The following is a 26,504-nucleotide window of genomic DNA, read 5'->3' on the forward strand; positions in this document are numbered from 1 at the left end:
GATAGAAGCCGAGCCAGCGCTGGGAGCAGGAGAGGGGAGTGGGTGGGTGATACAGACGCATGCGAAGGGTTCAGTGCATCACTGGATCCAGTGATCCTCCCTGGATCACTCAGGGAGGAGCCATCAGCGCGTTAGGACTGGCATATGCTTCTCTTTGAAATGTTCCTCACACAGCATTGAGAGCCTTTAGGTTTTTCTATGGAATTATTTGTAGCTCTGCACTTAGAAGCGTACCTAGAATAAACACATCCTTTGTGCAGCAGCCCCGATGAAAGCTGTGGCTGGGATCCCTGAAAATGTTCACAAAAGTGTGTGCAGACACGCCTGCACACGGGGCACACACATAATGAGAGATGTGTTACATTAACTGCCAATACAGACAGGTGTGTTATGTTTCAGGGCACGTCATGAGAAGCCCCTTGCCACTTGATACAAGAGACGGGGTGCTGCGGACATGGAGGGGGGTGGTTCTGCTGCTTAAAGGGAAAGATGGGGGGAGAGAAGAGGAGGGAAAGATTTGGGGATTTGGTGAAGAGCCCCTCTTTGCCGGTGGAACGTGTCGGTCCGGCTGTTACTGAGTCTTGCCCTGTCTCTCTTCACCTGTCTTCAGGTCTGCGCTGGGGGCACCTGGGTGGCTCAGTCGGTGAAGTGTCCGACTTGGGCTCAGGTCGTCATCTCCCAGTTCGTGGGTTCGAGCCCTGTATCGGGCTCTGTGCTGACAGCTTCAAAGCCTGGAGCCTTCATTCACATTCTGTGTCTCCTCTCTCTGCCCCTCTGTCGCTTGTGCTTTGTCTCTGTCTCTCTCTCAAAAAAAAAAAAAAAAAAAAAAAAAAGGTCTGCGCTGTTCACAAATGCTTGCAGTAGGGGATTTTCTGATGCAAGGTGAGACACTCAAGGGTAGAAGGAGCACATACAGCATTTTAGCTCCAGAAACAGAAGGCCTTACTAGCCAGTAAATTGCCCCACTGCCCATCCCCTTCAAAAATTCCAGAAAAGTTCCCGGAGGACTTGATGTCTATAATCCGGAGAATGGGGGATGATTTTGAGGTCTCAGGTCAGTTTCACCTAAATTTCTGAGGGGTTGGGTGCTGTAAGATGGTAGTTTTTTGTCCAGATCTAGGATTATCTAGGATTAGTTTTGATTTGTTTTTCTTATTTCATCCTTCCCCCACCCCGCCCCCCGCCACGAAATCTGCCTGAATGTTTGCTCCACAGCGGATGGGATAAAACTATGTTTTTAGATTCATGTTTCACACCCAAGGCAGTAGGTTGACTTTTCTACTCGGACAGCGGTGTTCCGGTGGTTCAAGCGGAGGAGGTGACAGGAAGGGCCATGTGCTGTCTTCAAGAGGAGTGGTGTGTGAACTGCTTTGCCTTGAGTGTCAGCCACATGTGGGTTTGCATCTCAGCTCTTCTAGTGGGTCTCAGGCAGCCTTCTTTAACTCGTGGATGCTATAGAGTATGGATGATAACATTTTCCCCTTTGAAATTTTAGTGTGGATATTAAGGAAAATATCGCACATAAATGTGCTTGGCAGAATCTTTGGTGCACAAATACACGGCCACTATTATTATCAATAGTATTGTTAAATGATGAAAAAAGGCTCAAAGCCAATGGGGATTTAGGGTCTAGTGTATTTCCCAAGTATGGAGGGAGTAAAATTTAAATTAAGTCTTGAATATGTAGATTTTATGTAAGTAGAAGGAAGTAAGAGCCTTAGTTCAGGTGTGTGGAAAAAGTCTACGCAACTGTAGGAATTAACATGGCACATATGGGGGGCGTGGAGGGGGTGCGGCCTGGTGAGCCTTGAAGTTAGATACATGTTTGTGGTGGCAGGAAATGAGACCAGCTGTGAAGAATGGGTCTAGGATATGACAGAACTTGACCTTCAGAGGGATTTTAGCTCAACGTGACAGGTCAGAACGAGCCATTATATTCTATATTTATATATATTATGTATTTTGGAGCCAGAAGGTATTAAAAGCTGGTCTTAGGAAGTTTAGTCAGTTGTATTATATCAGAGATTCTTTAAGGAAATGACTGGAAGGCTCTGTGGTTATGAGGGAATGAGGTGAGGATCATTTGGAGTGATCTTGGCTAAAAGTACAATAAGCTTTTATATAAAGCTACGAGTCTGTAAGTAAAGAAGAAAGACCCTACAAGAATCCATTTGCACAAAATAAAAAATAAGAATGCTACAAGGAAAATATTAATGAAAGAAAGGCATTGTGGTTTATCCATAAACTAAGCTCAACTGTCCTTCCTTTATTACTGAAGGGCCTGAGGATTAGTGAATAAGTATGTTGTGGAATGAAAGCAATCTCTGTGAGTGTAACCAATGGGAAATTGATCCTGCTTAAATAAGACCTGGGCTTGAAGCATTATGAGAGAGAACATTAAACTAAATAGATATAATTTTGAAAGTTCCACTACATTAAAATTTATGAACGTATTTTTAAAAACAGATTGACTTGAGGGTGCCATATTGTATAAAAATGTTATCTTTTTAAATATTGGAAATGGCATGGCTGGTTGATTTTTATGGTGAAAAATAACCAGAGTCTTTTAGGCTGGCCATGGAGTTTCAAGTTATCGAAAAACAATGGATTTCCTGATTTAAAAGTTATACAGACCTAAGAAAATTTTAAGTTGCACATATGGATAGCATCATAAGGTATTGAGAAGAAATCAAAGTAACTACTATTGAGAAGCAGCAGGGGGAGTATGCAAGGAGTTTGTTACTGCAAACGGGTTAGTTCTGAGTTTCCTGACAGCTAAGACAAAAAGGGAAATATATTGCATTATGGATTGTTATCATGTTTATAAAAATCCTTGAAATGTGACCTAAGAGACTTTTTGTTTGTATCCAAATCCAAAATATTTATTGCTCACCGTGACAGATAATTAACTTGAACTTGAATTTTATAGACATGCTATTTAAGACAACATTTACATTAATTTTTTTTATAAAAAGCAAGAGGCTACACTTCAGTGGTAGTATTTCCTTATGACAATAGAAGACCTCAACATTTCAACAAAATCAAAGTTAATATTACGTATAATTAGGGCAACTAAAAGGTAGCTATAGTATATTTTAATGACATTTCTGAAATCTGTTGGGCTCTATACAGCTTAATTGAGAGACAGAAAATTTGACTTAGGATTAATTTGGAAGGGGAGAACAAATTGATTTCTTCCACATGCCCTTTTACAGAATGTTCTCTCCTTTCCATTCAGAAGATCTACCAGGTATCGTTTAAACAACACTGAGCATCTATAAGTACCTAAAGTTCTATGGGTGATCTCTAAATAGATACACATATATATTCACCAAAGTGCTAAGAACTTTCTGGAAGGAACAAACATGAGCCCAGGAGGGTGTAGACTGTGCTGGGTGTGGAAGCTGCCAAGACAGTGGATGTGGTGGTAAATGTGAAGGCTGATGGCACACCTCTTCTCAACTGAATGATTGTGGTTGAGTTGTGAGTCCAATCTCCATTTTTCTTCCCAGCAGGGTCCTTTTGGGGGAAGCACTCGGGGCTTGGCAAAAGGACAGTCTTTCTTGCACTCTTTCCAAGAAACTAATGGAAGCCTGTTTTCCACAAGGATAGAGAAACACAGCCCTGGTTGGTTATGAAGGGGTTATGGTGGTAATTGGAGAATTTCTGGAGTGCCGGAAAAGGTGCAATTAATGACGAAATGGCTGGACAACTGTTTTCAGCAAAGCAAAGGATGGATACTAAGGCATCATATAGACTTTTGCTGTATGACAAAAAGATTTAAAAAAAAAATTCCCAGTCCCTTTTCAATTTCAGGTGAGGGATATTTTCAAGCGTTTTGACAGTTTCAACTTCTCTGTCCATCTGGTTTATGTACAGGTTCATTCGTCCACTTATTCACTTCTTTAAAAAAAATAATTGAGCGCTTGCTGTACAACAGAAACGTTAATCGCTAACACATATGGAATATATCATATTCCCGACATACTATGAATTGCCATACGTATATTAATTCATTTCGTCCTCTCATGGAACCTTTGAGGGAGATGATTCAAAATTTTTTTTTTGGGGGGGGGAAGATGAGGCACAAAGAAGCTAAGTAATTTTCTCAATTTTGCATAGCTATCAGGTGTTAAAAAGGCAATTTGATGTTGGATTCAAAACTGCTAAACAGTATGCCGTATCACCTCTTGAGTCCTGAGCAGTGGGCTGAAGATGAAACATAGGCCAAACCATACGGTTTTTGCTGCAAAGGGCTCTTTCTCGCCATCATTATTTTGCTATTGTTATTCAGAATTATTCTGTTGTTAACGCTTTGCTGCGGTAGCCTTGTACTCTGCCTCGTACTCTGGTTTTGCTACTAGAAATTCATCTCTAGAGACACAGTTCATATTTAAACAGGTGACAAAGTTTCCCCTCCCATATATATAGATATATATCTATAGATATAGATATATATCTATAGATATATATCTATATATATATACACATGTATATATATATATCTCTCTATAGATATATATATACACATGTGTATATATATGTGTATATATGTATATGTATATATGTATATATAGTATATACATATATATGTGTATATATATATGTATATATAGTATATATGTTAGTATAGCACAGTATATATCGATTATATATAATAATATGTATAGCTTATATATGTATATGTATATATGTGTGTACATATATACATATATATACAAATTTAATATATATGGGTTATGGGAAGCATGAGTGGGGTTACACAGAGGGTTCAGGAAAAACCAGAGGGATGTGGATTCCGAAAAGAAAAGGATAAACTTAGGCAAAATCTTTACATATCTTTGTTTTTGAACGTAAAATAATTGAGAGCATCATAAACAGTTACAAGCAACTTGCCAGTCTGAAACTGTATACTCTCCCTCAACTTAAAAACAGTCATTTTAAAGTTAATATAGAATACCAGACTACGTTTTACACCCAGTGTTAATACTGGGCTTAATTTTATATACCAAGTGCAGGTTGGAGAACTAGACAGTGAGAAGAAGTACCTCTGCCATCATTGGAAAGAACCTAGACTTTGTTTTGGCTGAGATAATTTTAAGATACTTGCTTATTGACCACTGAAACCTTACAGATGTTTCCTACGTATGGAGATAACTATTATAGTGTATTTTGCGGGGTCTCCCGACTGTGTCGTGTATTTTAACAGTGCTGTCAAGCCTGCCACGTGTGTTTGTGTGCCCCGAAGAAGGGATCCTTGCTCAGGCAGCATGCGTGAGCCGAAATGGAGCAGGAGCTCGCTCCCCAAGAACACAGGGGGACGTTTCTAATTTGCAGCGAGGCATCTCAGGGGCCAGTGGTCCTGGCTGTGGCCACCAGAGCTCAAAGCCATTTCCTGGGGCTTCTGACCTGCACACTGATTCTAACTCAGACTTCTGGTAATAAAGAGGAACCATAATTTGAGAATCTGAACCAAATTCAAGGAAGTGCCTTGGCTGCTATTTGACGTATCATTGCGATGTAGTAGAGTTCAAATAGGTCGTTGGGTAATGACTATGCCAAATGGTTTTCTGTGTGGTTGTCTTATATCCTATTGGTACCACCACCCAGTATGTCACAAGTTAAACTGGGTATTTTTAATGCTAAAATGAGTAAACACTAATCAGAATGCCAGCAGGTACAACATCGTTGAATGAAAATACCACATTCAAACAGCTGTTTGGATTCCTTTTGTACATGGTCTGCATAGTTAGCATGATAAATATGAATAGAATTTTCATACTGACATTTAATTAAAATGAAATTACCTATCATTGTTACCCACTACGCAGGAGCTATTATTTATGTTGATATTATTCTAATACCATATTAGGCTGAGATTGAATTTGTATCAGTGGTTTTTATGAATTGAATTATTTCTGATTACTCAGGTTTTAAAAAAGCCAAGGAGTAGGTACTTTTGCATTGTGCATAGATACAGCGTATTTTCCTTTTCTTTAAAGACTTAGAAATTGAGTAGTTCTGTGTAAGTTCAAATGCATACTGTTTCCTGGTCTGTCCCTTTTGGCTTCTTTAGATATTTTGGTGCTTTTAATGTGTTCTGTGTTGATTTATATTTTAATATCTGAGCTAACATTGATATAATTTTTTAACTATTAATATCGCCCCTGTCTAGTCTCCCATTATGTTATTATGGTTACAATTATTTTAACTTACCACAATCGAGATAGCACTTCATAGTTAGTAGAAGAGTGATATCCATCCACCCACCCACCCTCCCATCCGTCCATCCACTCACCCACCACCTTCCCACCAATTCATCAATCTATCCTCCTACCCTTCTTTCCTTCCTTTCCTCCTTCCTTCCTTCCCTCCCTCCCTCCTTCCTTCCTTCCTTCGTTCCATCCATCTATCCATCCATCCATCCATCCATCCACCCACCCATCCCATCTACCCACCCATCCATTCCTTCTTCATGCACTGTGGATATACAGAGATAACTTAAAATAAATCTAATTAGAGTTTGGTGCTATATCTCCATTTTACCAATGGCAGTACAAACTCCTTACTACGTGATTAAGAACTTCCAGGTAGTTTGCATTTTAACAGTTGCTTCTGTTGCCTATTATAACAGCATAGTACTCTGTAAAATCACTTTGGCAGAAGTATTTATTTAAGTTTTAGTTTTAAGGAAACAGCGCTCAGTACAAAACAGGAAGAAACGTCTGTGGTTTACACTGTCCTTGATTTTCTAAGTTAAGCACATCAATTCACTGTGATGCTAATTTTCTTTTGGACAGATAGCATTACATTGATAACAAAGCAATAAGATGACACAATATTCCACTAAATGTGATTGTAAGTTTTCAGAGTAAACATTTTTCTCCTTAGAAGTCATGTATATCTCTTTACTTGGGCAAGTAGAGGCAAAGCAAATTTCTCAGATTCAAACTCATACTTAAGTTTGAGTTTACACAGTTTAACTGAAAAATAAGTGACCAGTTCCTTTCTACACCGCAAACAACTGAATTAACAAATAGTATGCCTCACTTGATTTTTAGTTTAGAGGAAATCAGCTGATTCTAAATCATCGATTACAGTAGAATAAAAGGAAAATATGTGAATAGTAAGTATTCATCCCTTGGATGGCACATACCAACCAGGGGGAAAAGAGGAAAGGCAGTCAGTATGTAGTGTATAAACAGCTACCCGAGTCAGTTGATCAAACGTTGGTTGGTATTACCTGTTTTAAGTTCTTGTAAGGATTTTCAATGAGAGGAGAATCATTTCCTACCACCCAGCCTATCCTGAGTTTATCTGAAAGAGACTGCAAGCAGGAAATAAACTTCCAGCACTTTAAAAGCACCTTATCTGTCATCTTAAAATTTGAGATAAATCAAAAGGAGCTATGATACAATTTTTTTAACCTCCATGACCTTGAGCAGCTGCCTGAAATTTTTGACATTAATTTACTGCAGAGGAAATGTCCGATAAGATGATAATAAATGGTAGAAACTTGTGTACCTGACAGATGAGGGTTAGTTGATGAGTAGATCTGGAGTTTTAGTATCCGCAAATAACCAATAACACGTGTGTTTTTGTTTTTTGTTTTTTGTCCTATAGCATCATTTTACTGTTAGGCTCTAATGCTATGGGGATTTTTGACTTGTGTTTATTTACATTTTGTGTATGCATTTGCTTTTTAATTAGTAATGCCACAGTACAAGAATGTGGCTTCATGCTATCAATTATGAGTAGCCTTAGGTTAATTGCTATATTTAATTTCCTATTACAGCTACAGATTCTTGTGACTTAGAATTGCCTTAGAATGTAAAAATTCTAGAAACAAAAGAAAATAGATTGAAATGGACCGGAGATTCATCTGTTCTGTCTTTTTAAAAAGAGCAAAATAAAAAAAGTGCTCATAATTTGAGGCATTGCTGCCCACTTGAAATAATAAACAGCCTCTAGATTAAGGCATAACTGCTTATTTTTCTTAATTCTTTGAAACAAATCAAGTAGACTATAGTCAGAAGATAGATGATCATTTGTCTTATGATTTAATTTTTGACAATGCCTTTTAATCTTTGAGTTCATTTTAAATTAGAGGCCCCTTGCCTTCCTTATTAATTGTTGTGTTTATCAAGTGATCTGTAATTATTTATGGATAATGATAATGCCTTTTTAATGGAGCTTTTTTTCCTGTGTACTTCAACTTACTTCAGAACATTTTTATTATCATTTGCTTTTGATCTTAAAGTAAAAGAGAAAAAGTCTGGTGCCCCATTTAATTCTCAGTTATAGAAGTTAAAGGATAAAGGAAAGGGGTTGCCAGACTGAGCCGAGGTCAGATTATGGGTCTCATCAGAGCCTTTTATGCAAATATTGAGCCCTGTACTCTTTTATTGACCTTTCATTGTTGGGCATCCTGATGTGCAAAGCAGAGGAGACCAGGGCATTACTGATTTTTTGGATAAGAGAGACTTAAACCAAAAGGTAGGGCTGAGAATGCAGAACACCAACGAGTGATTACAAGTTGAGTATGAAAGAGATACCATTATAAATTCACCCATAATGGGAGATACGATCGCGTGGCTGTGTTTGGCGAGGAGAAGGTGTTAGATTTCCCTACTGGAATATACTGCATATATCTCAGTGAAATATGTAGACTCAAGGGATAAGGAGAATGCTCTGTATTTGTAACTGTTTCCCGTATCATAGAAATTATGACCTTTTTCCAGAAAATGTTCTTCAGAGTACTATTGCAGCTGTCACGGGGCTCCCTGAAACCTCCATTCTTTCCAAGTTTGAACCAGAGGGCTCTACTTCTCCTCTTCTAAATACTCAACTAAGAGAGGCCATCAGTGGAAGGACACCAAATCCAGAGGGCCATGGGCCTTGTTCATTCATTCATTCATTCATTCACTTATTCTTCAAGTGAGGCCATCAGTGGAAGGGCACCAAATCCAGAGGACTGTGGACCTTGTTCGTTCATTCATTCATTCATTCATTCATTCACTTATTCTTCAAGTGAGGCCATCAGTAGAAAGGCACCAAATCCAGAGGGTCATGGGCCTTGTTCATTCATTCATTCATTCACTTATTCTTCAAGTGAGGCCATCGGTGGAAGGACACCAAATCCAGAGGGTCATGGACCTTGTCCATTCACTCATTCACTTATTCTTTTAACACGTATTTAGAAACCAAACTGTAATCTTTTAACAGGTGAAAAATTTCACTGTTTACCACTTTACGTGGTGGATTAAACTAGGTCTTCCTGTCTCGTAGAGTGGTGAAGATTGATAAACATTTATATTTTCTTAACGCTTTTTGTGTATTCATATGCATTTTAATGTTTAATTGTCATAATGTTTGAATTTCCTTGGAGTACAAGACTTTTTATAAATGCGATACATTTAAATTAGTAAGTAGCAGCTGACTTTATAAGAATAATTAAAATCATTCAGAAAACACAAACAAAAAGGCAATTATATATACGAAGCTGTAAGTTCCATAGAAGTATAAATGCAATATACTTTCCTGTCTTTTCGTGTAATCTTCCCAAGAATCCTTGTATAATATGAGAAGAGAGTTAAGAGTGAAGAAAAGAAAAATCTCTCCATTCATTCTTTTTCTGGCATGGTGTGCCTGGTAGTTTTTTTTTTTTTCTTTTTTCTTTTTCCTTTTATGGGACTCCTTTTGAATATTCTTTTCAGCGATTTATTCTAATAAACAGGCACTCATCATATGATCTGGAAAATACTGATTTCCTCTCGATCTGCCACAAATAACAATTAAGCTGTTCTGTTTCCAGGGCCAGCCACCCCTGTTTTCTGAAATAGGAGGTCTCTAAATTTCTAGTTTGAAGCTAAGCTATTCTTTCCTAACTGGCTCTTTTGTGTTGGGTCAAAACATGCCATGAAGTTGCTGTCATACTGGTAGAATTTCCAAAAGTTCAAGCTCAGGTTGCTCACATCCACTTTGCTTATAAAGTACACACATTGAACTCATTGAAAACAATTCAGACGACTGTCTCTTGAGGTATTTTAGAAATGAGAAAGAGGACTAACATTTTTTATCACAGTTCTGGTTATAAATTATGATTATCATAATTATGAAATTTATAGCAGAATGGATCCTGGTTTTATATATTTAGTTCTATTTCTTTAAGTTTACGTATCTATTTTTGAAAGAGACAGAGAGAGAACACAAGCAGGGAAGGGGCAGAGAGAGAGAGAGAGAGAGAGAGAGAGGGAGAATGAATCCCAGGCAGTATTCACACAGTCAGTGCAGAACATGGGGCTCGAACTCATGAACCATGAGCTCTTGACCTGAGCTGAAATCAAGAGTCAGACACTTAACCAATTGAGCCCCCCAGGCACCCCTGTTTAGTTCTATTTTAATTATATTTTTTCATATTGAGAAGAAAATGTTGAAGTGTGTGAAGTCAGAATGCCAAAAACATGAATTCTCTTCTCAAAACAGATTTTGTCATTATAGGCGATCTTGTGGCCATACTAATAATAACGTCGTGTTACTTCACTGTCAATATATTACGCAGGCAACGTAGGTGAAATAAATAGCAGTTAATTTTTAAATTATAGTATAGGCTTCTAAAAAATCGCTGTACACATGCTGTAGTTTTTCTATGAAATCAAAACAGATACTTTGTAGTATTCAGAATAATTTTATAACTTATTTTAACGCCGTCTCTCCCTTATTTTATATATATATGTATCTATATATATATATATATATATATATATATATATATATATATATAAACACGTATTATACAAACTGTAGGTGTTCAGAGAATAAACTGGTCTTTTTTCAAGAGGTATGTGGAGAAGGCATCTACCGCAGTGAATTACAGAATTATCTCAACTGGGATAATAGCGAGGCAGAGCTGGGTAGTATATGAATTTTGGAAGCACATTGGGAATACTTGAATATTTCTATCTGCACCTGTTCTGTCTGAACCTTTCGTTCGCTACCTTGGCAAACACTCTTGGAGCACATTCTATATGCCAGCCACTGCTGTGTTTACAGATACTAACTGATTTGAGCCTGAAAGCAAATACTACTGTTATCCCATTTTACAGTTGTGAAAAGCAAGGTGCAGAAGGTAAAGTAACTTGCCCGAAGTCATCAAGTCATCAGTAGAACGTGTGGCAGAGCTGGTATTTGAACCCTGGCTGTCCAGTTCTGGAAACGTCGCTCTTGACTGCCTCGTTCTGTTGCTTCCCCCATAAGAAAGGGTCACAGAATCACCTTTTTCTTCTAGGTCAGATAAAATTTACTGTCCTTGGGCCTTGGAAGTTATTCTGAGACTCTAATGATTTTTTTTCTCAGCATATATGCGAGTCTGAATATATCAAATCCATTCTTCCCTATGTCCTTTGTGTAGGTTCACAGCGATAAAAATACTTTAAAAAGACTTCTCACAGTTGTACACCGTTAAAGGAACTTTGGTTGGCACGTCATCAAATTGTATGAACTGTCATATTAATACAAAAATTACAGTATAAAAGCCTTAGTTTATGGGTTCAGGTGAGACTTCCCCAGGAAGCCGGAGATTTTAAGAGTTTTGGATGTGTGTTAGATAAACAAATGTTAGAAAATAGCACTCTGCACAAAATCTCAACTCACTTCTTTAGCCAAACTTGTGAAAAGCGTACAGCTCATAAATTTGGGCTCACATCATTTTGACGTCTCCTTGTTTTGCTTTCTTACACTCTTTGAAGCCAGACTTGACCCTATGTATGTATATTTAGGACCCAGTTCTCCTCTACGAGAATTGATCATTCTGCTTGATGTCTATTAACATCAAAAACTGGAGTGGGCATTGATGTGATTTTATTTTGGCATGTGTTCATAAAAACAGCTTTCTGTGTAGCCCATCTAATTTAGCTAGATCGCAGAATAACAAGTATGGGTCGCGCCTGAATTTTTGTCCCTTGGCCACGTCTATGCTGTCACTTACCGGTTAGCATCTGCCTTGAGTGACACCACAGTTCCTGTCCCGTGAAGAAAGGAAGAGGCAAACCCATTCCTTTGCTTTTATACAATAAAAGTTTCCATTTCCTCTAAATGGGGTTCATAGGTAAGCAATATTTTTATAATATATATAATATATATAATAAAGAGGCACCAGAGTAGATAGAGCCTTTTTTTTTCTAAGTTTATTTATTTATTTGAGAGGGAGGGAGAGAGGGAGAAAGAGCACAAGTGGGGAAGGGGCAGAGAGAAACGTAGAGAGAGAATCCCAAGCAGGCTCCATGCTGTCAGCTCAGAGCCCGATGTGGGACTCAAACTCACAAACTGTGAGATCATGACCTGAGCTAAAACCAAGAGTCAGACGCTTAACCGACTGAGTCACCCAGTGCTCCTAGATAGAGCCTTTTGAAATGTTTTATTTATTTTTATGTTATGTGTACAGGGTGGATTGATCTCCTGTACTGCTCACCTCAGGATCTGACCCTATGATCAGAATTTTTTTTCTCTCTCCTTCAAATACATTGAAGGTATGGACAGTCGTTCATGTGGCTTTCACCGTGGGAGATTGATTTAACTGATCAAAATTTACAGTCGTCTGACTATAAAAGCTTGAAATTACACAGAAAGAAATTTTCTATTTCCACTCATACAATTCACTCAAGTTTCTTTGATTTTCTGAGTTCACGCGTTAGAGTTTTTAAAAAATCAGCGATAAGTGAGGAAAGTAAAAGTTATTTTCTAAATGGCCTGATTGCCAGGGAACAGGGGAAAGAAATGCAGCTATAGTGAAAGATTTTCTGATTTTTAGATCAGGTAATAATTAAGAAGTGTCTGCGACCAGACTAACAGGCCACTTTAAAAGTGATTTTCAGAAATACGTTATAACATATGGGCGTGGTGAGATCTTAGCTGATAACGTTTTGCCTAAAAGATGATGACACCGTCATTAACAAAACAGAGAGGAAAAAACCTGGTGACTGGAGTGAGGACGTAGGTAGAGGCAAACCCGAAGTCATGAAGTTCCTCATGGGGGATTTTTCCCTTCCCATCTAATTTGGTTGCCCTCGAATCAGATGCGAATTTTGAAACAATCCAAATGGGGAAAGGCGGAGCTTTGTTTCACTTGTTCCGTTACCTACAAGTAAGTAAGTGGCATTCTGCCTGGTTCTCACATCAGAAACGTGGGGGATTCTGGCTGAACCTTTGGAGGAGGGAAGACTTCACTGTGCAGAACTCAGACCTCGTTTTCAGTTTGTCTCACTGTGCTGCATGGATCCCGAGCCTTCATCCCTGCTGAGAACAAATACAGGCTCCAGCATTACCCTCTAAAGTACCGCCTAACAGACTCCTTGGAACCAGAACGTGGCAATGACAGCGTGTCAACAGCATGCAGCAGCCTCGAGAATGGAGAAGGTGGAAAGTGTAATGCAGACTGCACCCCATGATGGCCTTGCCCCAGAATAAAATCATGTGGCTCCAAGCAAGGGCGTGACCATGGCGCATGGGAGCAACGGGCGAAGCCAAGAAGAGAGATGCTCTTGTGTGCATGGCGAGCACACAGCGGCACTCTCCGATCTGTGGACGCTTAAAACCTTAAGAAGGACAGTATCGTTCATCTACGGTCATAAAGACAAGACTTGAAAATATGTAGAATGGATGCTAGCCTCCACGTAGGGTTAGTGGGTTCATTTTTTTTTTCCCGTAAGTCTTACATAAGACTTAAAGTATATATTTGAGATTCTTCCCCTTTGTAATGTATAATTTTTCCATTTTTAAAAGTGCCACTTAATAACACAAAACACCTGGGGAAATAATCCCATTACTTTAGCACAGTTGATAGGCCTCAAAGAGTGAGTTGACAACCAGGCCACATGGAAATCAAGCCATAGGGAGGGCGGCACAGAAAAGAGAACAGTATCTGGAATGAAAAGGAAGACATCAGATAACCTTCAATTCTTTTTTTCTGACAGGGGTCCGTACTGATGGTTACAACCCAACTGACATCAAAGTTACGACACATTTACGAGCTTGTCACTGGGGCGCCTGGGTGGCTCTGTCAGTTAAGCGTCCTGCTGTTGATATCGGCTCAGGTCGTAATCTCAGGGTTCGTGAGATCAGGCCCTGCATCGGGCTCCGTGCTGGGGTATGGAGCCTGCTTGGGATTCTCTCTCTGTCTCCCTCTCTCTGCCCTTCCCCTGTGGTCTCTCCCTCTCTCTCAAAACACATGGATAAAACTTTAAAAAATGCTTGTCGTTAACAGTGACCTAAGATAGTCATGTGTTGTGATCAGTAGGTTTTACCTCTTTTCTGCAGCCCAACACACAGATGATGTTCCCGTGGCAGCACCGAACTATATATTTGAGTAAGCTCGACAGCTGGACCAGTGTCTGTACTCTCAGTTAAATGTCATCACTTGCTTCACAGTCGAGAAGTTTCCTTTCCAGTTCTTAACCATCAAATAGCCAACTCTGGTGTGTGAGTTCTGATGGGAACTCAAATGGCCTCTTGAAAATGTCCATGAGGTTTAGAGGCATTTTGTCATTTTCTGAAACTTAGTGGTTACTCCCATGTTCCAGACAGGCTTTCTCACAATCCAGGGTATTGTTGGTACTCTGGAATTATCTCATCCATGGGTGTAGTCTCAGAATGAGATATATACACTTGAATTTGAGAAATCTATTGGATCCTCTTTTATTTTCAAGGACATTTTTTTTCTGTGAATAAGATGAGAGAGTGTTCATCTTTTTTATTTCTAGTATGACAGTAACTGACGCTCAGTAGGGCTTCCTTCAATGCTTGTTGACTGAATACATGAAAGCACAATGAAGAATGAAAATAGAGCATACAAAAAGACAGTGAAGAGTGCTATGAATGACCTTGTGGCCACAAGACGTAGAATTTGCAAAATAGAAAATCTGATTTTAACGGATGGCTTACCAGATCATGCATGGAATAGGACATGTATTGGAAATCAAAGGATGTGAATTACTTCTATTGTGGTGAGAGAGAAAAATTGATAAGCATTAGAAAACAGTAATAGAAATGAGTGATCTTAGTGTTTTCTTGCAAAAGAATTCTCTGGTCTTTCTAACATTTTGAATAACGTGTTGTCAGAGTCCTTGGATATTTAGCGTGACGGGAGTCTTATAGATCATCGTATTTAATTTCTTTTTTAATGTTTATTTGTTTATTTTGAAAGAGAGTGAGCACCACGTGAGTGGGGCAGAGGCAGAGAGAGAGGGAGAGCGAATCCCAAGCAGGCTCTGCACTGTGAGCAAGGAGCCCGATGTGGGGCTTGATCTCATGAACTGTGAGATCGTGACCTGAGCTGAAATCAGTAGTCAAACGCTTAACTGGCCCAGCCACCTAGGTGCCCCTTTTCTTATTAAACTTTTTATTTCACTTACGTTTGGGAAGACTCTCAGGAAATTTCCCAGGGTGTAACCCAAAGTTCCTTAGAAACACCATGTAAGAAGTTTTCCTTTTTATGGGAAACGGATGGTAGAAACAGAATGAGCCAGGAGTCCACTCGCCTGTGTTAAGAAATTGTGAAACGTCTAGAGATCTTTTGTTGAGAATTTTTTTTTTCTTTTCATTAATGATGCTTTGTCTTAGCGGCTCTTTGTCGAAGCCCTGGCCAGAACGTGAGATTGTAAAAAGGAGAGTAAAATCTTTTGATCTGTGTCTCTTGGTGTTATGCAGTATCTTTATCATTGAGATCAAAAGAGTCAGAATATCATGCTGGCCAGAGAGAGCCTGCAGCAGTGATTTGGGTAGAGACCAGAGACAGTGGACAAGGAAGTCACCTGCTATCTGTGCGTGAGAATGACAAAATCAAACCAAAAACTAAAACCATCGAATGCCTTTCTGCTCAGTGCCCTTGCGTCCGTAAATGACATGAAGATTCATGAATAGATTCATTATATTATCCATGTGAATCCTTGATAGATCATAAATAATATTGTCCAGGAGGACAGAATCCTCACTCCTTCAAAAAGAAGCTATAGTCCAAGCGTATTCCTAGGAAGGCATTAAAATAGACTTTTATTAAAAATCCTAAAGTAATAGCTTTTGACCATTCTTGAATTTAAAAGCTTTGGAAGAAAACTAGAATCCTGAAAGCACGGGATTCCTTATTTTTTTAAAATGTGTATTCATTTTTTTTGAGAGGGAGAGAGAGAGAGAGAGCTCACACGCGTGTGTGCGTACACAAGTGGGGGAGGGACAGAAAGAGAGGGAGACACAGAATCCCAAGCAGGCTCCAGGCTCCTAGCTGTCAGCACAGAGCCCGATGCGGGGCTCGAACTCACGAACTGTGAGATCGTGACCTGAGCTGAAGTTGAACTCTCAACCAACTGAGCCACCCAGGAGGCCCCGAAACTCCTTATTTTTTAATAAATGCTTCATTTGTTGAAATTGTTTCTCCCTCTTTAGCGCGTGAACTTAGGAAGTCAGTGAAATTTATCTTTGTTATGACACACGTTCATTTCTATTCTCCCCAGTCTCCTTTTGTTGCAGGTATTTCTTATCATAATTCCTAAAGAAATTCCTTTTATAAGGCATGCATTGGTAAACTCATTCTCAGAAGAGTTAAAGTGATTTCATGCCTTGCCACTCCAGGGATGACTTGTGTTTCACAGACACCCATAAAAGAGAATAATGCCTGACCTGAGGTTTCTGGTACCCTGATGCCTAAGTGGGGTCATTATGGGGTGTTAGAACTGGTTGTGTACCCATTCAGCCCAGACTGAGGGAAAGACACACACGCGCACACACACACACACACACACACACACACTCACACACACACACTCCCTGATAATTCTGTTCTGTGACTCCCATTTACCCTCCAAAAAGATTATCCTTGTGTCTCCCACTTAAATTGAATACTTATGAAGCAGTAAGATCATATTCCTTTTTTGTGAGTCTCAAGCAAATGTACTCAGCTTAAATCTTCTCCTATTTAGTTTCTGTGTATGGGTGTTTTTCTCTCCGAAGATCTAGAAGGTCAGACTTACGTGGCTTACTGAATTGTCTTTCCTTGTCCCTGTTTTATATGTACTAATATCGACCCATGTATATAATTGCAGTTGAGAGTGAAAGGGGAGACGTACACACACGAACAAAGAGATTAAATGTGAAAATGTGAATAGGAGGTGAACATAGGACTAACAAATGATAGGCATTTCACGATTGATTTCCTCATTTCCTCATTTCTGTCCATCTTCCTTCCTACTTCCTTGGTGAGACATGTTTTCAGTAAAAATCCCCTAAGTTAATCTTGGGCCAATGAGACAGATCATGTGAACATATAGTTCAGGTAACGATAATTAACTCAGTTTAAATACAACTTTATAAAGGAGATGTTAGATGTACTTACTAAGATTCGGCTAGGAATTCATTCATCTGGTCACAAACGGAGCCTGCTTTACCAATTTCCAAAGGAATTCCTCAGATCAGAAAATCTTGACACACTTTTCTGTTGATGTTGATTAACTTCTGGAGATTATATTTTGGCTAAATGGTATTAAGATCTAAGTTAACAATTCTGCCTACGATTATATGTACTTATTAAGTACTTAACACATTGCTCAGATGTGGCACATTTAACAAATATTATCACTGTTCTCTTCCTCAAAATCCTAATTCTTTAAAGATCACACATTACACACACCTGCCTGGTGATGGGTAGGGAAAACCAGATATCTGTGTTGAGGCCAGTGAAGGACATTTACATGAATTTTTACACGCCTGCACATACAGAATTTAAAAAATCAACAAACGGTTATTCCTGTTTGTGCTTTCAAAGTCCTCAAAGAGAACGCAAGCCATTTCCAAGTCCTGAAGCCAGCCTTGCATATCTCCTCCCTGGATTCTCCCGAGTCTCTAATTCTTGTCAGGAGTGCTGTGAATCAGTTGCTTGACGGTGGGTGTCATTTGCTGATAGCAAATTAATTCAAACAGCCCTCAGTCCGTGTAGGACAAACTGTCATGTGCCTCTGGGCACTGTTCTTTGTGTTATAAATTGAGGGATTTCCGCGTTTACCTTTTACGGTTTTGTATATGTTGATGACACATCATAGCCACGAGGAACCATTCAAATGCACGGGGACAGGTATGTGCATAGATCAAACCTTTGCCAAAAAAACCTAAAAATCCCATAGATGAGAAGAGTGATGACTTTTTGTATTTAGCTTGTGACAGCTGTGGCCGGCAACAACTCTCAGACCTGTTGCACTGTCCACTTCGTGATTGAACCAGCTTGACCCAAGGTGTGTTGACCAAATGTAAATAATAAGTGTCAGCCTGTTGGGTGACCCGCTGCCCATGGGAGGCCCAGTTTTCTTGTGGAAAGAAAGTCACATTTCACTGATTTTATTCTTATTTAGATGTCCAGTATGGGGGATGAATTCTTTTCCATCCTATGCATAAAAGTGGTTTGATGCATTCCATCCCCGCCCCCCGCCCCGGGGAAAACTACAGAAATAGAAGAACTTTTAGACGGCAAGTCCTAAAATGTGACTTGATGATAACATGGTAGTAAAATCTCATTGGGATGGAGTGAGCAAGGGAGAAATTTCACTTATTTCTTAAACTTCATTCTTCAAGGTTATTTGGAGAAAAAAAAAATAAGGCATTTAATATATATAGGGCTCAGTGGTTCCATTCCTTTGAGTCAAGTCTACACAAAATCTTGATTTAAGGGCAATCCGAGACAGCCAAATAATAGGGGGCACCATAAACAATATGCTCTGTACCTTTTTGTACACAGCGGGTCAGCTCTGTTGGCTAAACACTAAATTTTGAAAGCATTAGCATCGGGTAGCTAGCAGAGGGCGCTTCTTAAATAGTGAAAACAACTGGGTACCCGGTTGCACAAAAACAATGAAACTTCGATAAAGACTTGAAAACGCTATCCCATTCACTCTGCAAAATTTTGCACCTGCAATATAGCACCTCAGATACTTCAAGTGAGATGAAAATTTAAAAAACCTCCCTCTATGACTTCTAGTTCATCCAGCAGTCAGTCCATTCATACTTTGATTGCTTATCAACAAATGAGAAGGCTATAAATGCTCGATGCATTTTGAAGGTCAAGTTTTATGGCTGCATAATTTTAAACCAGCTTAATCCTCAGTGGCTTTTGTAATAAAAAGGAATGAATTAATGGCCTCTTAACTAAAGTGAACTTTTGATATAGAAACAAAAGGAATATTAAGCATGCCCTGCCTTAAGTGAAAAGATTAAGAGCTTTATTCTGCGGAATAAATTGGGCAGGACCTAAGATCTAGGACTTTTGCACCGATATCCATGATATGAAAAGGGTGGTGTTAAGAGAGGTGGGGATTGACTGCTGCTGGAAAGAGACACAGAATGATGTGGTAACGATTAACCACAAGATGTTCACTGTGGCCAGCAGTAACCACAGGGTGTGCATAAGTACCAAAGTGATGTTCTCGGTCTTAGCTGTGTCGTCCAAAGTGTCAGGATGTTTTCTCCTTGTCAGAATTAGAAGCAAACCGTTTTTGTCAGGAGCTTCAATTCTTCGTGCTCCAAAGAAGCCCTGTTCAGGATTCTGGAAATACCTCAAAGTCTTGTATCATTTTTTTGTGGGAGAAGTAATAGAATGAATGGCTTTCAAACAGACCTTTTTTTTTTTTTTTTCTTCATAGAACATACAGTCAAAGGGCCCCTGGGTGGCTCAGTCGGTTAAGCGTCTGACTTCGGCCCGGGTCACGATCTCACGGTTTTTTGAGTTCGAGCCCCACATTGGGCTCTGCACTGACGGCTCAGAGCCTGGAGCCTGCTCCCCCCCCTCCCCCCCCCCCACTCCCCACTGCTCTGTCTCTCTCTGTCTTTCAAAATAAGCAAATGTTAAAAAAACCAAAAAGAACATATAGTCAAATAAGAATATGAAAAAAACAAGAAAATGTGTTGGATGGGGATAAGGGGGTAAGAAGAAAAATGAAGTATGGTACAAGGACAGAGAGTAGTCAGGAGTTTGGAAAGTGCTGTTTTATACAGAGTGCTCAAGAAAGGCCTCTCTGTTTGATTAAGAACCTCAGTGACTGAGGAACAAGTCACTCAGCTGGTCACTGAACTTTCCGTTGTAAGAGAGCAGCGGGACCAAAGTGGAACATTCTTGGCGGTTGGAGGAAAAGTAAGCAATGGGAACATGGTGGTTTAGATGAGGGTAGGAGTAGCAAAATTGAGGGCAAGGGTTATACGCAGCTTCAACTTTCTAACCTACCAATTAGCAAATACGGACTAAGGATAGACTATGTGCTCAGCCATCCTGGATCGACATTCATTCTTCTTAATGACCTCAAACATAACTGCGCTGTGGTTTCGGAGAACAGTAGTATCATGGTTTAATGATTCCAGGATCTAAAATATGATCAAATTGTCTGTAAGACCTGAGCAATAATCAGAAGCTGTTATTCAATCGCCAACGATCAAATAAATCACTCTGGCATTTATCAACTTTACTCTATCAGTCCAGCAGTGTGATTTCTAACTGCCTCAGTCATTCAGAAGAGAGACTCAAGCCCCCAGTAAGCAGAGATAGCCTTTGAACATTACAGGGAAAAGAAAAAAAAATTTTTTTTTAAATGGTAATTTCCAAATTCAGGTTTCTCTCCCACCACCCCCTTGGGAGCGGAAAGAAAACACCTTAGTCACAATTTAGAGTCGATTGATCACTAGCTAATTAAGCTCAGTTTATCCTAGTCACCTTGAATTTATTTTTGGGGTTCTCATGATCTGTTCTGGTGTACCAAAATCCCCTCAACTGAATGTCTTAAAGTAACAGTTTTAATTTGCTCATTATTGTGTGGGTCAGAGATTCAGAAAGGGTGCCAGGGAGCTATTCAGTCCTGCTTCGTGTGGCATTTCCTGGGCTGGTCAGGGCTGAAAGATCCACCAGAGGAGGGGTTAACCACTCACAGGCTTGGTGTCTCACTGCTTTGGGGGCTCCTTATATCTCCATGTGGCCTCTGGTGGGCTGATGGTCTGTGGGTAGTCAGACTTCTTCCATGATGGCTGACTTGCCTCAGAACCAGTGTTCCAAGCGGCCTCAAAGAAGCTCTAAGGCCTCTAACATTCCACATCATTCTACCTGTCAGTGAAGAAGTAGCAAATTTGTAGTCACCTTTAATATGCCACTCAGATCATGCAGAATTTAATGATGACAATATGGCAGAATAGGATGATGGTATACATGAGAATGACTTTAATCTTCCTGAAAAAAAGTTAAAGTATGTTCAGAACTTTGTTTACTTTGTCAGCGAACAAGTTGTCACCTGTTTTAAAAGGATTTTCAAGGAAAAAATTAAAATTATTTTATGAGTTATTGCTTCCCATATATGTATATGCATATTATGCACAGACGCGCGCGCACACACACACACACACACACACAGATATCCCACTAATAAAGTGAGATGGTATTTATTCCTAAAAGTATAGAAATATTTATATTACTAACATCCCAGTGTAACTCAGACTATTAAATCATATAACCAAATGCATATTTTGATCTTGGGATTACTTAATTTATTTTAGTACCGCTTACTCAAAAAGTCAATAGGGAGGGAAAACAACCATGAGACTCTTATGTGTTCCTACTGCTGATGTCCCCTGAAAAACACAATTGGAAACATCAGGAAATCAATTGCCTACAGGAAAATTTAAATTAATTATAACGTCCTAAATATTTTGTGAGGCGTAATGAACCTGAAAATGTGTGCCCTTTATTGTGGTGACTTTGAGCCAACTGTTCTTGTCATTTAATAATTTCTTATTTATTTACCTGCTCAATCAGAAACCAGCAGTTACCCTTCAAAATATGTCACGTTCCTAGTTATCTCCAAATGTGAATTATCAAGAGATCGCAGAGCAATTTCCAAATGGAGAACTGCATTTATGAAAGAGGCAACGTGAAATGTGAATATAGACTTTCATTATCTATTCATCATCCCTGAGAATTATCCACCACCATGCTTCATTTGTGAGGCCGGCAATCCACACTACTAATGTGAAAATAATTATTCAGCTTTACCTTTATAAATACTAGATTCGTGTTTGATTATTTTGCTGGGAAACATGTCCCCAACCCAGGAAGGATCACTTATATGTAGGCCCATCTCTACTATAGAGGTAAATGAAGGTTGCATTTGCTGGCTCCCTGAATGACTGGGAAGCAAGGTCAATCCCTTCATTTAAATTTTTTTTTAATGTTTATTTATTTTTGAGAGAGACTGAGACAGAGTGTGAGCAGAGGAGGGTCAGAGAGAGGGAGACACAGAATCACAGAATCGGAATCAGGCTCCAGGCTCTGCGCTGTCAGCACAGAGCCCGATGGGGGGGCTTGAACTCATGGACCACAAGATCATGACCTGAGCTGAAGTCGGACGCTTAACCGACTGAGCCATCCAGGGGCCCCGTCAGTCCCTTCATTTAAAGGAATAGATGATGTCAACCTGAAATTTCTTTAGACTCAAGGGGGTGTGGCTGTCATCTCCATGTTGTTGGATAATCAGGGTGATGGCACTGATTAACTTTTTCATTTTCAAAGAACTTTCGTTGACCTATGCTATAAGTAAAAACGCACTGCTCAGAGAAGTCAGTTTCTGTGAGAGCCTATTAAATGTCAGAGTAGAAACACATCCTCAGCTCTCATGGCCTAAAAAAAAGTATAAGTATACATATGCATATATGTGTGTATATATAAATATATATATACAATTTTGGATTTTATATATTCACATATATTATTTAATATTATTATGTATTGTGTAATATACATAACATTTATATTAGCTATAAATAAATAATGTATAAATCCATTGTATATACACATATGCATATGTGTATTTGTACACATAGCATTATATTATATTCTATGGCTATAAATACAAATAAATTGAAATTCAATATATTATATATATATATGCATATTTGTGTGTGTATGTATGTATATATATGTATATGTATGTATATATATGTATGTATATATATATATATGTATATACATATATACACACACACACACACACACACACACACAGTATATATATTGCTTATTTAGGAGAATGAATGCTTGCTTTTAAGTTTCCTATTTAAAAAACAGATATTTGCAGGGGCACCTGCGTGGCTCAGTCAGTTAAGCATCTGACTTCGGCTCAGGTCATGATCTCATGGTTTGTGAGTTTGAGCCCTGCACTGGGCTCAGTGCTGACGGCTCAGAGCCTGGAACCTGCTGAGGATTGTCTGTCTCCCTTTCTCCCTTTCACTGCCCCTCTCCCCACCACCACCTCTCTTAAAAATAAATAAACATTTAAAAAATGTAAAAATAGATATTTGCAGATTGCTTTCAACGTTGACAAAACCAAAAGGTTTTCTTTACCCTGGCTTTAAGGTTCTTTCCATGGCACATTCAGTTATTCCACATGACGTACGTATCCAAAGATAATTGTCATATTCTCAGTGGGGGAGGCTTCCATTCCCTCAGTCGATGTTGGCTTTGGGGATCTTTGATACTAGTGACATGAATACTGTATGTTTCATATTACACTTGCATATTTTATTCCAAGTCTGGTGATTGGTGATACCAAGTTTTTGTTTGTTTATATTTGCAGAGTTCAAGGGATATATGAGTGTAGTGCTGATTATTGTACAAACCGTATGATGGAAAGGATAAAACATTTGATGGATTTCATATGTGTATGCTTTAAACTTTAAAACAGTAATTGTAAGAACCTCTCGGAGAGAGTTATTTAAATTTTCTGGAATTTTTACTTTGTTACATTTATTTCATTACTCAGAAGTCAAACTTTGGAGGCACGCCTAGGTGGCTCAGTCAGTTGAGTGTTCTCACTCTTGATTTTGACTCATGTCATGATCCCAAGGTTGTGGGACTGAACCTGCTTTGGGCTCTGCATTGATCATGGAGCCTGCTTAAGATTCTCTCTCTCTCTCTCTCTCTCTCTCTCTCTCTCTCTCTCTCTGTCTCTCTCTCTCTCCCCACACACACACTCTCTCGAGCACCTGGGTAACTCAGTTGGTTAAGGGTCAGACTCTTGGTTTCAGCTTAGATCATGATCTCTTGGTTTGTGGGATCAAGCCTTGTGTCAGGCTCTGCGAGCCTGCTTGGGATTCTCTCTCTCTATCTCTCTCTCTCTCTCTCCCCCCCCTACCCCTCCCATTCATACGTGCTCTCTCTCTCTCAAAATAAATAATAAACTTGAAAAAATTTTATTTTAAAGATTCTCTCTCTCTTCCTCTGCCCCACCCCAGTCGTTCTCACATGTGCACGTATGTACGCATGCTGCTCTCTCTTTTCTAAAAAATTTTTGGAAAAAGAAGTCAAATTTTGTGGATAATTCCAATTGCATGAGTAGCCCACCTATATATAAAACATATCAAATATAATGCTGAAATTCTTACAAATCATTGCAGATGGCTAAAAATGTTTATTGTTACAGAAAAAAGGAAAATCTTGGGGTGAATGGATTATATAAATATGAAATGCATCACAGGGAGTCTACATTTTGAATGAGGTAATATTAATAGTATAACAGGAAAGGGACATGTTACCATTCCCTGTGGAAAAATCTCCTAGAATGTGCTTTACGGGAAACTTGCCTTCACTGACTCTCAGCTAAATGTCAGTAGGTTGGTGACATGATAGCTCATGGCACTGGAGAGTACTTTGGCCCAGACACTAGGAACATACCCCCGGCTTTAGTGACTGGTTAAGGGACAGACACATGACTCAACGTAAGCCAGTCTAAACTAATACCTGATTTTGCTTAAAGGCGTCAGAAGGAACCACTTCTTTTCTGCTTGACTTAAATATAGGAGGATATCTAACTAAAGCTACTGGCAGATATCGTAGTATTATCTGGAACTTACTAATAAATCAAAATGGAGGTGAACAGGGCCAAGAAATTCCTTAGTTCTTTAACATAAGGCTCTTCCTCAAGCATTGCTTAGATTTATCATGACTGTGTGTGTGTGTGTGTGTGTGTGTGTGTGTGTTCCATTTTGTGAGTGCAATGAAGCCAAAAATAACCTTTCTCAAAAGAATATGCTTAAATGTATAAAATAGGGGCACCTGGGTGGCTCATTCAGTGAAGCATTCAATTCTTGGTTTCAGTTCAGGTCATGATCTCATAGTTTATGGGTTCCAGCCCGCATTCGCGCTCCTCACTGAAAATGCAGAGCCTGCTTGGGATTCTCTCTCTCTGCTCCTCCCCTGCTTGTGTTTGCTCTTTCTCTCTGTCTCTCAAAAATAAATAAATTTTAAATAAAGAAAGAAAGAAAGAAAGAAAGAAAGAAAGAAAGAAAGAAAGAAAGAAATAGATAAATAGATAAATAAGTAAAATATGTAGGGTTCTAGCGACAGAACTAATCATATGAAACTACATTAAGTAATGAAAAACATTTAGCTTAAATAGGTATCAATTATTGCATAGGGCAATCCTTTTTGAAAAAAATTGGTTTTTAATCTTTTTTTATTCATTTTTGAGAGACAGAAACAGGATGTGAGAGGGGGACGGGTAGAGGGAGAGAGAGAGAGACAGAATCTGAAGCAGGCTCTAGGCTCTGAGCTGTCAGCACAGAACCCGACACCGGGCTCAAACCCACGAACCATGAGGTCATGACCTGAGCCAAAGTTGGATGCTTAATTGACTGAGCCACCCAGGTACCCCTAAAAAAATTTTTTTTCATGTTTATTCCTTTTTGAGAGACAGAGAGGGACAGACTGTGAGTGGAGGAGGGGCGGAGAGAGAGAGAGAAGGAGACGCAGAATCTGAAGCAACTTCAGGCTCGGAGCTGTCAGCACAGAGCCCGACACGGGGCTCAAACTCATGAACCACCAGATCATGACCTGAGCCGAAGTCGGACGCTTCACCAACCGAGCCTACCAACTGCCCCTGCATGGGGTAATCTTATAATAGAACATTATTTGTTATTTATCTGAAATTCACATTCAAGTGGACCTTCTGTATTTTTATTTGCCAGACTGGCAACCCTATTAAAACCAATCTAGAGCTGTCAAACTCTAGAGATCGATTGTCATGATCATGCCCCAAGGAATTTGTAAATGTAGTAGTAAGAGGTCTTTTAACATTCTTCATTCTACCTGACAAATATCAGCCTCCAGGATTAGACTCAGAGCTGTCCCTAGATTATGTTTTGTGAATTCTGGGAGGCAAATCTTTGCTCCACTAAGTTTAAATTCTGTACTCGAATGTTTTATTGATGATAATATAAAAGTGGTAATAAAAGAGTATTTCTTTATTTTTACAAAAGGCAGTTGAAGATGCTGATTAGTGTTTTCTCAAACACTCTGCCTGGATTTTAATTCCAAGAAGAAAACGTCTCTTTCAAAAGTATTTCTTGAGCCTACTTTTATAAGCACGGTGTAATTTACTGTATTTTCTCCTTTTGCTCTCTGCAGAGGGCTGTGATTTCAGTTGTAATGCTTAATAATGATT

General features: G+C 39.2%; 1 protein-coding gene across 1 annotated transcript in view; it reads left to right on the top strand.

The window, feature by feature from the left end:
* The window catches only part of LOC109268887 (contactin associated protein 2), a 1,595,009-nt gene that overhangs the window by 159,588 nt on the left and 1,408,917 nt on the right, over positions 1-26,504 (top strand). The window lies entirely within an intron of this gene.

This window comes from Panthera pardus, unplaced genomic scaffold (assembly GCF_024362965.1).
Source record: "Panthera pardus isolate Hobbes unplaced genomic scaffold, ASM2436296v1 HiC_scaffold_8, whole genome shotgun sequence".
In the NCBI taxonomy this organism is placed as follows: Eukaryota; Metazoa; Chordata; class Mammalia; order Carnivora; family Felidae; genus Panthera; species Panthera pardus.